At 35.0% G+C, this 16,075-nt stretch overlaps 1 long non-coding RNA gene across 1 annotated transcript in view; it reads right to left on the reverse strand.

The window, feature by feature from the left end:
* Positions 1-9,517: 9,517 nt before the first annotated feature.
* LOC134595100 (uncharacterized) overlaps positions 9,518-16,075 on the reverse strand; it is an 80,289-nt gene continuing 73,731 nt past the window's right edge. The window contains exon 3 of the long non-coding RNA XR_010090327.1: positions 9,518-9,581. This is a non-coding gene — a long non-coding RNA (uncharacterized LOC134595100). The remainder of the gene's footprint in view (positions 9,582-16,075) is intronic.

Raw genomic sequence — 16,075 nt, forward strand, 5'->3', positions numbered from 1 at the left:
CATATTGTTTGTCTTTCTTGCTATAGCAATACTATTGCACAATTGCCTTTTTTGTTTGTTATAAAATTGAAATATTATTTCTGAAGCTGATATATGACACAAATAGTTACTGCTAGTTAATTAAACCATTATAAGATTTTGCCTAAAGTAAACTGGCTTCTTGGCTAAGACATACAAATACATCGAAGGCATTTAACAAACAGCATGAGCAAGCTTTAATCATTTCTCAAAGTACAATAGAATATCATGTTTTATCTAGGGACCATCAGCTATGTGTTGGGAGTGTCAAATGGATCAAAATATTTATTTGACGTGTAATTTTAAATGTAAATAAAAATCAATTGTGCACAGAAACGTCAAGGAAATTACTCGTAAATTCTCTAGTGTAAACTCAGGATTTGGTAAACACCAATAGTTTAAGTGACATTTGTTTTGCTCATTGATTGACAGGGAATTTTAAAAATCACAATTGATTTAATCAACTTAACATAATTAAAATAAAATGAATATGGATGTGTAGACAAGGTAATTATTCACTTTACATATCTACATGTGCTGCTTAATATCACTGGATCTTTGTCTCTAAAGATATTTTGGTAATAATTGTGTGACCCATTTTTCACTGTATACTGGTGTCCTGGTGTGATGATCACCATTTGTCTGAGCTTCTAGTTGGCATAGGAGACTGGCAGTGTCAAGAAACTCTATGCACCATGGCCTATGCAATGAGTATAGCAGAGTTACCCTTTAACTTGAATTGGTTCACAGCTTTAATAAGTTAACTTCATAATTACTTACCCATGTAGAATACTATAGTGTACTAGTTGGGACACAATGTTATTGCAGTATGTAGATATCTAAACTGAGTCAGATGGAGAACTCTCATGTGCTTTTATATAAAATTGTATTCACCTCCTTGAATGTGGCAGTCACTGTTTGAACAGAACATAGGTGTATACCAATGCTTTAAGATTTTCAGTTCAGTATCCTCTGTCAACTGAAAAAGTCCAGCTATATACAGGACAACACAGTGAGTGTGCAGAATGTGTTCTGACCATTTCTTTTTCTTCTCCGTGGGTCACCAGAATATTTAGAAATTGTAATTGAAATATACTCAGCAGCAAAATATGCATATTTTGCATATAAAGCAATGCATATGCCTCTTTCTGTAACTATTTTCTATAGTTATATCTTTTTTTGAGTAATTCAGGAACCTCAAAGTGATATCTACATCCAAATTGCGTGTTAATAGAGTACACATGCAGATATGTGCCTTGAATTAGGTTCCCATGCATAACTTTTAATCTTTTCTTAAACACGCAATTATTGCTCCCATACTAACAAAATCATCTCCCAACTCAGCGTCATAAACTCATGTCTCATCTCATTTCAACCTCTCCTGTCTTATTGGTTGCCCCGTCTATACTGGGCTGATTAACATTCTCATTTTCTACCCTCTGTCTGACCATTTCCATTCTGGCTCTGCTCTAACCATAAATGCCTTCACATTCTGTCATCACTGGCTCTTACTAACTCTACCATTGTCTGTCCTCTCCGTTATGTATTTTATATGGAGTAACTCAAATTCTATTCTGGGTCACTTTCTTTTATGATTTCTTTAACGTCTAATACATTACTTTTGGGTTTTACTATCATACATATGCTGATGACACTCATATTTACTATTCTTCCATTGATCATCTTTCTTACTGCTAGTATTGTGTTACCAGCCATCTGTTATGTCCCTAAATGGATTACTTCCTGCTACTTGAAACTTATCTGAACCAAAACTGATCTTCTCCTTTTTTCCTACTTAAAACATTAACTCTCCCTTAGTCTCACTTTAGGTCAGTGATGCTACTATCATTCCTAACCGGTTAAGGTCAGTCTCTTGGCATAACTAATGTCTTTTACAGCAATCTTTTTTTTTTTATATAGCAATTCAGATGTTCTTACCAACTAAGTATCAGATCAACTGTTATTTAACCTTGACTGTATCAAGCCCAGTAATATAAGTCACTGAATTTGGGAAGCTGGTTGCCATATGACTTAGTGTTTTGAGTCTGCTGGAGAATGATCTATTCTGCTGATAAGGTATATGTGATACATATATTGGATATGTTGAGTCACGTGTAAGACATTTGATCAGATCTTCACCCAGGTCAGGGTTTACACATCAATATCTATATGGTTGAGGGATATACAGTTTAACGTATAATTAAAATAATATCTACAGGTATAAGATAAACACGAAAATGTGCAAATATCTTTATTGGTGCAACACTCAAGAAAAGTCTCAGGTGATCAACTGTGCTGAAGATTCCATTGAAACCTGTGGGAAAATAAACCAAAGTTAGAAGCAAAGTAAGCGGTTAATTTACATAGCTTTAAAGGTAAACTGTCAGATGTACAGTGCATTGTAAGTAACATACTTATTGGAGTATGACATGATAATATCCTAGATGGGTATAATTTTCCAAATTCATATTAATGCAAATGATGTCATCTGTTAATAAAGCATTCTATAAAATCTACTTTGTGAGGTTTTATATGGGTTATCGTCAGTAAATGTCTATGTAAAATACTCATAGATGAGTCTTTACCATTTGTCATCATCTTTCAGCCTATCCAACGTATAATGTAAGTTTAAGGGTCCCTTCATATATTTGGTGTATATTTTACAAATCAAGCATGCCAAAAGGGTGATTTTTTTGTCTTGTAATTATTTGTTCTACATGCACACTTTCTCAACTTTTATTGTGCTGGTGTTCAAATGGAAAACACAAGAGGGAGCATTTGGAACAGCATTATCTGTAGTAAACACTGGTGTACAGGGTTGGACGGTAATAAAATGTAGACTTAAGTATGTCAAAGACCAGCAGCCCATTATCAGACTTCGGAATATAAGGACATATATTTTGTCATAACAAAAAAAAAACTCACTAGTACAAGTTGAAAAACAATATCAGTTCTTAAAATTTTCATAACAGACTGGGCAAAACCAGGAACTAAACTCCTGACACATTCTGAGTCTGTTCAGTCCTTATTCATAGGCAAATACACACACAACTGCTTTCCTGAAGCATATCATTTACATGCTATCTACAGGCTGTTTTTGTATTTCTACTATGCTCCTGCTTTATGTCCCACGGGGACTTCATAATGACTCAAGGAGGAGAAGTTATATGAAGCCAGATTAGGGCTGTACCTGAACCCAGAATCGACATCACTGAACTCAACCAAAAAGAGATCTCCATTTTGAAGAATACACACAAGGCATTTATTAAGTCTGTATAGAAAGACAATCTTCCCTAATAGGACAGGCACACCAGTCCTTGCCTCACAAACCCTATCCACTGGAATGGAAGCTTGAGAGCCATGTTACATAGCTATTCATGGTGCTGCCACTAATTTATAAATAGAAAAGAATGTAAAGGCCATAACACATGTGAGGAGATCTTCTTATCACCTGGACCAGCAATAGCAGCAAGCTTCTAGGTCCATTGATAGTGTGAACAAGATGGCGGATGAGTGTCCAATCCTGCCCAAAATGATCTTTAAAATACAAACTGATGTAGAGATTTTAACAAAAGAAAGTATATTTTGATACTTCAACATTTTTTGTTTCCAAATAAACTGATCACATAAATGGAATTATTATTTTTAAAAAATATGGAACAACAGTTCCATTTTACATTAATGTAATAATTCTATTGTTTGTGATGACCACTGGCATATGCTAAAATTGACTTATAGAAAAGCAGCTATCAATTGATTTACTGGTAATTACTTAATTTAAGCCTAGAAGTGATTTAGTTGTGACAAGAGTAGAGGGCGTAAATCTTTTTATTATTGACACAACCTGATCAAAATGAATGCTTTTCCTGTGAACAGATTTACACAATGTTAAATATTTTTGCATTGATTTTTTCCAGAATAGTTTGATGCAAACCAAGATACTCTAGGGAAAAAAAAATATTTAACCTTGTTTCATTTTTATATATCAATTTTAATACTGTCTGCCAATTAAGTAATTAGCTTTTTCACAACATGAAAAAAAAAACACATTTAGCTGTTAAATCCTCATTTTGCTTTGCAAATTTTTATTTATTTATTAATAGTATATACAACTGTTACAAGTGTCCATATTCTGATGCAATTGTTATATTTAAAAAGCAAATACAGTAACAAAACACTAGTTTTGTTTCTATGTTGATTGCACATAAATAAGCCGCATAACTGATAAAGTTGACAATAGCTTATTGTGGCCAATATGACAATTTTTGAAAACACATATTTAATTTATTGATGTGCAGACCAGAGATAAATATATTATTGGTAATTGATTAACACATTTTGTATTGATTTTAATTCAATATTTTCCGTTCTACTACCAGAATCAGAATAATATCTAGTCATAAAATTCAGCCCCGAGGAATTTAAAATTACATTTAGCCAATGCAGCCTTTCTGGTTTTCCTATTTGTAAATAATTACACATTCTATAGTAACTACTCTAATCATTCCAAATGTTTCAGAAAAATGGACATGGAAAGCCTTATGACATCAAAAAATACCTCACTGGTTGGTATTTGTAAATAATATCTTGCTGTTTTTTGGGAGGGGAGACAACACTAGAATGTTAGCTTTAAGATTGTATGTGGGTGTATGTGGATATATTGTCCTTATACGGTAAATATAGCTGCCTGGCTAAAACCATGCATTGGTATTTCAATGAACATTATTATGTCCATAAGTCTTTATAAGCCCTCTATCCTTGGGAACAATGTTGAGGCGTCTGTATAATCTGGTAGGTAGGATACCTTCTACAATACCTACCTTGTGACAAAAGCCCTCGTAGAAGAATGTATTTCTAATCCAGATAAAGAGCAAGCAGTAGAAACAGAGTGTGATTTAATTTCATATTGACTTGCAATAAAAATTAAAGTAAGCAAATAAAAAAAAATTATGAACAAAAAAATGTTTTATATTCCATTGTCACGAAAGGGGCCTAGCTGATTATACCTTATTCCAATGCTTTTGAAATGATGGGTAGCCATATACATGATGTGCTATCAGATACTCAGACTTTAACAGTATAACACACAATGTAGGCATATGTTGAAAATTGAACACGCATGCGCATGTGGGTAAGTGCCTACTCTGCCTCATAGGTAATCTATCCCTGTATATGTGGTAATCAAAATTACCTTAAACAATGTGCAAATCTTAGAACCAGAGATTATTTTAGATACTCACCTTATCATTTTGTTCACATTTTTATGGAAACTTAGAGGTAAGAACCTTGGTTCCATAGTAATATCAAGAAGGTTACTTTGGGGGCAGTTGCCCTGAATGTCAGACTCTTTGGCCCTGGATTTCTACAGATGGTGGAGGTGGAATCGGGATATTAATGTAGAGCAGTGTTTTGCTCGGAACATAACTTTACTGCACACCTCCGTTCTTTTTAAGGTAGCTTTGTGAGATTACAATGAACACGTGGTTGTGCAGAATGATTCCAAAGAACATCAGCAGGACACTTTTCATGGGCAGAAAGGACGTAACGTAATATAGAGAGGCAGTGGTATGTCAAGGCATCTGCCCTTCTCTGCTTGTGTAGTGGTCATCAAGTTTCTTTTTGGTTCAAGCCCTAGGTGTCCCTGGACTCTAGCAATGCCCTTGCTCCATTGCTTTTGTACTGGAATGTTTAAACTGTATTTTTTGCCATGATTGTGCAGAACTGCTGAATATGTCAGCACTTTATAAATAATTAATAATAACTACCTACCAGAAAACATCTGTCTCTATATTAAATCAAAGTGAAGTAACAATGAGGGATCCGAGCACTCTATATTAAATCAAATCCTGTCTAAACTTCTCCATGGCAGTCATCTGAGTTCTACTGCACAATGTTAGCATGACTTTAAGGATGAAAAAAACCCATTATATTGTTTTATATTCTTACAGCAAAAAAAAAAAAAAAACACACACACACACACGCACACACGCACACACGCACACACGCACACACACTTTATTGATAATAATAATTTTTTTTTAATTAAATAGTTATTTAAACCTGATGTAAATCACATCATGTAGAATATTATACTGAAAGGAATAAAACAGTCAAAATAACCTATTTTATTCAATTCAATCAGAAACAAATATAACTAAAGTACAGTATGGTTTGGCTGCATTAAAAGCAATACATTATTAACACTATCCAAAAACTCATATTGATGGAATTTTATAGGCACCTAGTGGGAAGCAGTGACCAGCACAGTAAAAGCTGGCTTTAAGTAATTATCTATATGATTTTCAAACAATTGCGACATGAACATGTAAACCTTTGAGAGCTGTCCTGTTTTACATTATGCTTCTATTCTATGTGGACTACTGTAGATGAATATTTAATGTATTTACATATTTTGCTGCATTTACTTTTACTCATTGGACTGTATGTTTTAAGAAAATAAAGAGGATCAATAGAGTAAGATTATTTTCTTCACAAATGCTGAATACTGGAAGACTGGAAACCACTAGTGAGTAGTTTGGTTTTTATTATCACCAGGTAGATCTTGCTATTTTTTAAGCTATGATAAAGATACTGCATTAAAAAGTAATGAAATCAAGCAAGCAAGCAAACAAACAAACAAAAAAACACTCTTTTGGTTATCTTATCTCTGAGATCATTTTAATTTCGGCCAGATATACATTCTTTAATACTGAGATTTATAGGAAAATTAGAAAGAGCAGTCAATTTCTCTGTAAGCTGGGAACAGTCATAGCGTGGCTACTGTCTTTTTCCCGTAGCCAATTTCACTGTTTGGTGAACCAGGCAATGTTAAGCTCTTGACAGGGTGGTGGCCCTCACAAGTATTGTTTGTGGCTCGGCTTTCTCTCCTGGAAGGTAAGAAATCTCAAATCAAATTTTGCTTATGGGGTGCAGATGCAGCAAATAAAACTTGGGTAAAATTGATAAGGCCAGCCTAGAAATAGCTTTCAGGTCGCTGGATGATGAGAGTTGAGGTTACAACTTAGCAAGAGTATCTAAGTAACATTGCATAATATTTATGAAAAAAAATAATAGTTGTTCAATAAACATATTTGATATGTTAATAATATTTAAAAGAACAATGTAGGGACTTTAACCCCTTAAGGACCAAACTTCTGGAATAAAAGGGAATCATGACATGTCACACATGTCATGTGTCCTTAAGGGGTTAATAACGTCATCTTATTGAAGTTGTTATAGTGACTTCAGTGGGGGCCACCCTGGAGAACAGATGAGTAATTTGTTTATTTTTAATTATTTTAATTAATTTTTTGTAAACAGTTGGGGGAACATCATTGACAAAGGGCAACAGTGCTGTAGCATTAGGAATAAAGATATGTATTCCTAACACTACAGTGTTCCTTTAATATACATCTATTATTCTGTTCAAACATACTGTGATATGTTCTTGCATATTTTTATTCTTCTTCTCATAGTCCATTAGCTATCAGTAGTGTAATTGTATGTATGCTTTATGTATATGCACAAGTCTATTTACTAAGGTGCAAATTCAGAGTGAATTTCAAGTTCAAAATAGCCAAACAGAACACAAAATTATGTTAGCTATGCCAACTGCTATGGTTTTACATTAAATATTGACTTTGAATTCTCACTTGAGTGAATAACTCTACTAATGTGCGCTATTCGTTTTATCTGTTAAGTGTATTTATTGTTTGGTGAGATTTTAGTGAATAATGTCACTTGGGAATTTACCGTGTTTCTCCGAAAATAAGACCGGGTCTTATATTAATTTTAGTCACACAAAACACACTAGGGCTTATTTTCAGGGTAGGGCTTATTTTTTTACGGTACCGGTATGTACATTGAACCCCCCCTTTAATTAATCCACCCCCTCTAATTAATCCACCCCCCCTCTTTAATAAATCCACCCCCTCTAATTAATCCACCCCCTTTAATTAATCCACACACCCCTCTAATTAACCCACACCCCCTCTAATTAATCCACACACCCCTCTAATTAATCCACACCCCCTTTAATTAATCCACCACCCCTTTAATTAATCCACCCTCCCTTTAATTAATGCACCCTCCCTTTAATTAATTCACCCCCCTTTAATTAATCCCACTTTCAATTAATCCACCCCCCTTTAATTAATTCACCCTCCCTCTAATTAATCCACCCCCTCTAATTAATCCACCACCCCTTTAATTAATCCACCACCCCTTTAATGAATCCACCCTCCCTTTAATTAATCCACCCCCTTTAATTAATCCACCCCCCTTTAATAAATCCACCCCCTCTAATTAATCCACCCCCTCTAATTAATCCACCCCCTCTAATTAATCCACACACCCCCTCTAATTAATCCACACACCCCATCTAATTAATCCACACCCCCCTCTAATTAATCCACACCCCCTCTAATTAATCCACCCCCTTTAATTAATCTATCACTCCTTTAATTAATCCCCCCCTTTAATTAAACCCCCCCTTTAATTAATTCACCCCCCCTTTAATTAATTCACCCCCCCTTTAATTAATTAAGTCCCAGACATAAAATGCCAGTATCTACTCACAGTTCAAAGAGTCCGACCACTGGGTGCCTCACCGCCCGGAATGGATCCTTCCGCTGAAGATCCGTGAAGGCAGACTGACGGCGCTGCGCACGTCGTCATCACGCTGCGCACGTCGTCATCACGCTGCGCAATGCCACGGCCCGCAACGCTCCTCCCCCTCCTCCTCATAGAAGAAGGAAGTCCCGCCGGGCCGCAAAGGTAAAATGCTTCGGTCTTATTTTCGGGGTAGGGCTTATATTGCAGCCCACCCCGAAAATTCGGCTAGGGCTTATTTTCGGGGTAGGTCCTATTTTCGGGGAAACACGGTAGCTGTACTTAGTTTGATATATTTTATTTGTCATACAAAATATTTTGAGTTTGCTTGAGAACCCACATCAGATCTGCTGGATCCTTTCAAAACAACCACTTCAGATTAACTGGTTACGGTGTTTAAATTGTAGAAGATGGAGAAAATAACAAACATGTAAACATAAATTCTTCTTCTTTAGTATGTATAATAATTTGTTTTTGAGCTTAGGGTTGGATGTTATTAACAGAGATACACTTACATTTGATCATTGAATTGCAGTTCTTTCATTGATTTTTTTTATGGGGTAAATGCAACTCATTTATAAGATTCTAGCTTATCTTTTCTAATAAAATTTAGCCCTTAATCTTTTTTTGCATAACGTGTTGTGTTTGCATATACAGTGTAATGTACCCCCATAATTTATTTTCACTTGGGTTGAGTTAGTTTAATTGACCTCTCAAAATAAAATGATGTAATTTTGTGTTAACCCCTTTACTACAATGCATTGTATGATATGTGCACTGATATATTCGTCATGTGCTTCGCTTACTCCATATGCCACTGCCTGGCAGCCAAAAGATAAAATATGCTTTTTTTTTTTTAAAGTAATAGTGTACGTACCTTGCAAAACATTCGTTTTTAAGTTCATTATCTATCTCTCTGCCGCTTTCCACTACCCTGCTTCGGGGTACATTCACTGAAAGAGAAATAGAAGTGAATTGTAAACCAAAAAGCAAAAATTATTTTTAGATAGTTCTTAAATCAATTGAGCTCTACATTTACACCATTTAAGTCTATGAATAAACTAATTTATAGGGCCACTCCAGGTATCTAAAGCACATAAGCATACGTGCTTTATGTGTGATAAGTAGTGATGTCCCGAACTGTTCGCCGGGAACCGTTCGCCGGCGAACATAGCTTTTTCGTGGCGAATGCGGCGGACAAACATATTTGATGGTCGGTCCGCCCCCTATTAGTCATCATTGAGTAAACTTTGACCCTGTACCTCACAGTCAGCAGACACATTCCAGCCAATCAGCAGCAGACCCTCCCTCCCAGACCCTCCCACCTCCATGACAAATAGGGGCGGACCGACCATCGCATATGTTCGCCCACCACGTTCGCCACGAACGGTTCCTGGCGAACAGTTTGGGACATCACTAGTGATGAGTGTGTCCTATTTTTTTTGTAAATTTAACAGAGAGTACAGATTTCAATCAAAATTTACACTTTTGTAAATTAACCTGGTTACACCCCCCTGGCTTTCAAGCTTCCTGGCTAGGTTAGCTCAGTGGAGCTAAACTCAAGAGGCAGCAACTGCCCAGTGCACCTGCCTTGCAAAGACTTCTCATTGAGCTGCAATTGGAAGTCTGCAATAGGTCAGCCACAGAAAGTCAAGGCAGGGTTAGAAGGGGAATATTAGCAAACACTGTTATTTTTGTCGACTAACAATTTTAGTCAAATTTTAGTCGATTACAACTAGATTAAAACTAGAACAATTCAGATGACTAAAGTATGACTAAAACTAAAATGGCTGTTTAGTCAAAAGACTATGACATAATATCTGCAGCTGTTTTTAGATATATCTTCATTGATAAAATGAATAATTCGATATCCATATGTTTTCATATGGGGTATATATACTAAACAGTGTTTTTATTTTAAATTTATGCAGTGGAGTGTCCATTTTATATGTGCATCATATATGGTTATATTGGCAAGGTCATACTATCATAAGCCTTTTCTGCATCTAAATTTACGAGTACACCAATACTAAATCATATTTTTTTCTGGCACCAAGAGGTTATTTCTTAGATGTACCTAAATTCACGGAGCTTAGAACCAATTTTATACCACAATAATATAACAACAGGAGATGGGTCAATGCATAATCTAAAAAAAATGGTACATCCCAAACAAACATAGAAACATAGAAACATAGAATGTGATGGCAGATAAGAACCATTCGGCCCATGTAGTCTGCTCAATTTTCTAAATACTTTCATTAGTCCCTGGCCTTATCTTACAGTTAGGATAGCCTTATGCCTATCCCACGCATGCTTAAACTCCTTTACTGTGTTAACCTCTACCACTTCAGCTGGAAGGCTATTCCATGTATCCTCTACCCTCTCAGTAAAGTAATACTTCCTGATATTATTTTTAAACAAGGAAGTATTACTTTACTGAGAGGGTAGTGGATCCATGGAATAGCCTTCCAGCTGAAGTGTTAAAATAATGGATGAAAAAAACACAAATTCAGTTATTGAATGGCTTAATACAAAAAGTACCGGTGAGAGTACACATCCCTTTACTTTTTAGCCCAAGCAGCAACTTGGTATCAGGGCATGTTAAAGCATAGGAGGTATGATCCACACAACATTTACAGTAGATTAGGAAATAATGTTAATAGACAAGTCCCCATCAGGTCCCAGCTATCTTGTTTTCTGTTGCCCACTGTGTAACAGAAGCATTGCAATCTATATTTAAACAGAACAATGTTATGTCTCAACACTGTGCTATCAAAAGGCAAATGAAGAATAAAGCCTTTTTAACTGGAAAACCTAGCTGCAAAGCTTAATTTTCAGAGCACTGTGAACCAAAACTATTTGATTTTCTAAGATTTTTATACTGTTTTCCCTCCCTAAAACACTTTTTATTGTTCCTCCTCTGTAAAGCACCACTGGAAATGTTGACACCTAGAACATTTAAAATAATAACCATTAATGCTGTAGGTATGACAGATCTGTAAAATTGTTCTCTCTTAAAATCTCATTTTATAAGGCTACAAAATAAACACACTTCACAGCAAATAACAGTAAACATTTGTATAAAACATTCTAAATTTGTTCCGTTAGCTATATTGTTACATAAATTGCAGTAATTCTGGAATTAGGCATTTCCTAACTGATGAATACCTATTATTGGAATATGTTCTCTTTCTGCTTATTATGTGTAATTCTTTCTTTTCGTAACTACACAATAATATATTAGGGTTACTCCAAGTACAGCTGAGATAAAATCAATAACATTGAACCAAATAGCTTCATGAAATCATAGACTCTGTACTGTTTCAGAAACATAATACAGAACATGATGAACACAAATTTAAGTGCAGAATTCTAGTTGAATCATTCTGTGTTTTCAGCTTCATAGAGAAATGTTCTTGCAATAAAAAGCGATCAGTAAAATCATTTAACATGTGAAAAGCATTGTGGGTGACTGCAAGGGTGAGTATAACATGAAGAATGAAATGTTATACATAATCTGGCAAACACCAAAAGGGGCATCAGAGCATTATACAAGATTTGTATTATAGCAACTCAGGGACACTTATGGAAATATGTGACTATGTACAATAAGTTGTTAGAGACAGAACGAGGTCTATTAACAATCTGACAAATGTTACGGTGGTTCCCAACTATTGATTTACTGGGGAAGATTTATCAAAGTGTGGCCAACACTTTTACATCAAACTTTTTTAGAAAATTGTTGGAGCAATTTATTAAATATGTGAGCTTTTTTTTATCTGTTGCTTCCTCTGCATCCTAACCATCATTTTTGTATATAAACAATTTTTAGAAACACAATGGTTTTATCAATCATTCCCACTTTATCCAAAAGAAAAGTGTTATTTTTTGCATGTATCATGTATCAGCGCTCTTCCTTTCAATGCCTCTTCCTTAAAACCCAATGGCCACCTGCGATAAGTGCGATATTCACCTGTGAATAGTTAAAAGCTGATGTACCTAAGCACTGAAATGGTGTATGAGATCATTTCTGAGGAAGCCCTGCTAGAAGAAACACATTACGTTTTGTATTGTTTTGTATTGACAATATTATATTCCGTATGAATTTTACTATATATTTTTAACTTAATTAAGTATTTTGTTAAGTATATTTTAAGTCCTATTTTATTATTTTTTGCTGCTGACTCTTTTACTACTTCCTGCATATCCCCGGTGGGGATTATACCACCAAAGCTGTACAACACCAGAGCAATATTTTGATACTGTGTTTTACCTTTTTACTTCCGAGATTGACATACTACACCATCAAAGTTTCCACTTTTGTTTTATTGTTTATATATTGGAACACTACTGTACACCATCTGGAGGATCTTCATACATCCTGAGATGGGGATTGTACCAGCCAAACGAAAAAGAAGGAGAGCTCTAAATAGCTCAGAAAAGTGTGAGTTATTCCTGTTAAATATTTATATAGGATACACACTTAAAGTGACATGTTGCACTAGTATCTGTTTTATTTGTGTTTTTTTCTTGAGGATCTATTCACTGAATATAAAATGATTGTATGTACAAGCCAGAAAAACTAAATTCGTATATATATATATATACATATCTGTATACCACACTATAAAGGTATTCTATATCACGTCACTAATTTTCACCATTAGGTGCGGTTTATCACCAATTGTTGTAACATATGAGATCACTCTGTCTTCCGCCTCTCCCTCTTTTCTCTTAGTAATACCCATATTTACACGGGAGTGGACAGCTTTGTTCTATTTTGCATTTTCTGTTATTTACAGGGCTATAAACTAATGTGAGAATTAAAGGTGAATTCAAAGTTAATTTCAAATTTAAGGCCAAAATAGCTGAACTGGAAACATTTTCTAATTCAACTGTGCTTTCAGTTCAGCTACTCTGGCCTTAAATTTGAAATTTTCTTCAAATTCACTTTAAATGCTCACTATATTCAATAACCATGTATGTGGATGCAAGTCTTCTGAATGCATCAAACTGTGATGTACTAAACCAAGTCCAAGGATATTTTTTCTTTGCCTTTGTTTACTGTACTGCTGTATACTCTGCAAAATTCAAAACAAATTGTCAAATCAGATAAAATAAATATTATGCCGAGATAGGCTTCATTTACTTATTGTATAGTACAGAGTACTAATAAAGAAAAATCCTATAATTATGATTTTGAGCATTAGAGATTGTGTGAGACACTACTACACAGACTAATGTGTCCATATACAGACAATCAAATGTTTGGTTAAAAGTTAAAATCTTTAACTTAAGATTGTTTGTGTCATCAAAACAATCTCTTAGGGAGTGTAAGCATTTTCCTTCTTGATACATGGTCTGCATAGATATTGGTTTTTTTTCTTCTTCTTACAATTACAACATTATTGATGTAATCAGTTCTGTGATCAAGTGAAAGGAAGTAGCAGGCACTCTGATTTCAATTTATTGGTGGTTAAAAATACATTTTGGCTGCAATTGCAGCCTTTCTTAAAACTTCTTTGGTTTGCAAAGAGGCTGCTATTGCATCTGGAACATTGTATTTGTAACCTTCAATAAATTGTCAATATACAGACATTGGAGTGCTTGGTCCTTCCTTTCACTTGATTACTGGTGCGAGTGTGGGCACCACAAGTCTTCGAGCCCCCTGTTCCAAAATTTGTCTCTGCTTGCAGTCTTGCTTAACCCCTTAAGGACCAAACTTCTGGAATAAAAGGGAATCATGACATGTCACACATGTCATGTGTCCTTAAGGGGTTAATCAGTTCTGTGAGCACTTTAATTAAATATCTTCCGTAAAGGAACACTCTAATCATCTAAAGAAGCTCAGTTTTTGGTTAAGTTACCTGCCTCATATTAAAGTGACAAGTTTAAAAGAAATCTCCTTTGTTACACACTCCCGGTTGTTGTCTATAGAGCCAGAAGGCTCCCCTGCCTCAAATGTTTTGAACTATAGTTCAAGATTGAAGTGAGGTTAAAATCCATACTAATGGCAGGGCTCTTATCTAGAGCAGGCCTGCTGAACTCTTACTGATCTTGTATGCAAACACTGCTGTAATGCAGCTCATTGGAACATGTATGATTGTCCAGTCACGTTCCCAAAGCTTCTCAGTGAGAAACCTTTGATAGTACAATATCTAGCACTGACCCCAAAGACTATATTGGACAAAAAAGATGATTTACAGTAGCTGCAAAAAAATAGTTCTGGTGCTAACGTAAACAATTTTTTTTTCCCTAAACCTTTCAAAATATGCAATAAATATTGCATGCAAGATTTTTTGAGCATAGCTGCTAAACAGTTAAACTATTGTTCTTTAGATCGTTTATTTGAATATTTCGAATAAGAAATAACTCGAACAATGTAGACTATTTAAACCTTTTAATGTCAGAGACTAAACAGCATTTGTCTCTTGAATGCATTTTTTTTTTATCAGTCGGCCATAAATATGTTCTTGTGCATTTTCTGGTCATTAATTTTCCAGGTTATTATTTCTACATTAAACACAAATGTCTGGCTGTTGACTAGTCTTGTTTTGGTCATTTGCCAGCTATGTGATCATCACTACGGGTAATTGCTGTAATGATGTTATTGACTCATTGTATATATCTATGGAACGTACAACAATACACAATAAACAGCAGGCTGATTGTGTTTATTGTGTCCGTCTTCAATTTTCTCTAACATTAAGTAGCTAATATATAAAACACTTGTGATTTTCCATTATGAGCTAATACACAGCTGAAATAACGAATTGCGGCAATTACGTGTTCATTTTCTGCCCCGCGTTATGTTTAATGGAAGGGTTATTCAAAACTCACTTTCGTCTTTATTTGCAACATTTCATCAAGTTTTAGGGTATATTCCTCAATTAGTTGTACAGTGATTCCTCTTGCTAGCTAAGCACTTCTGGACAAACAAGGAATGGCAGAGCTCTACAATTAGATCGAAAGATCAATTCTAATGTTCCATTTTCTCCTCACCCTGCTGCTGTAATAAAGTGGATAGAGTTCTCCGGGGGCAACTCAAAATCCTAGTACTGATATTTCTAAATTAGCTGACTCTGTGACCTTGTTGGTAATTGCATTAGTTTATCAATGTTCAACACAATTTATTACTCTCCAATATGTACTAAAGTGTTTATCTCTCTACTCTAACAATATTAAAACATTGAAAGGCAACTCTGTCTCTCCTGCTAGAAAGAGCTAAGAAATAGGACCTGAAAAAAAAAGAACAGCTATTGTCAGAGGACATTTGTATTGAACCTGCAAATATGATATATGACTCTGTATAGCATAATTTGTGCCACATATGTTAATGGAGTATATAACCTGGACTACAGGGTTTCACATTACAAATTAAATTGACAAGATGATAAAGCACATTCATTGTGAAATCTACGTATTACATGAACATTTACATGAT

This window comes from Pelobates fuscus, chromosome 1, assembly GCF_036172605.1.
Source record: "Pelobates fuscus isolate aPelFus1 chromosome 1, aPelFus1.pri, whole genome shotgun sequence".
NCBI classification, from domain to species: Eukaryota; Metazoa; Chordata; class Amphibia; order Anura; family Pelobatidae; genus Pelobates; species Pelobates fuscus.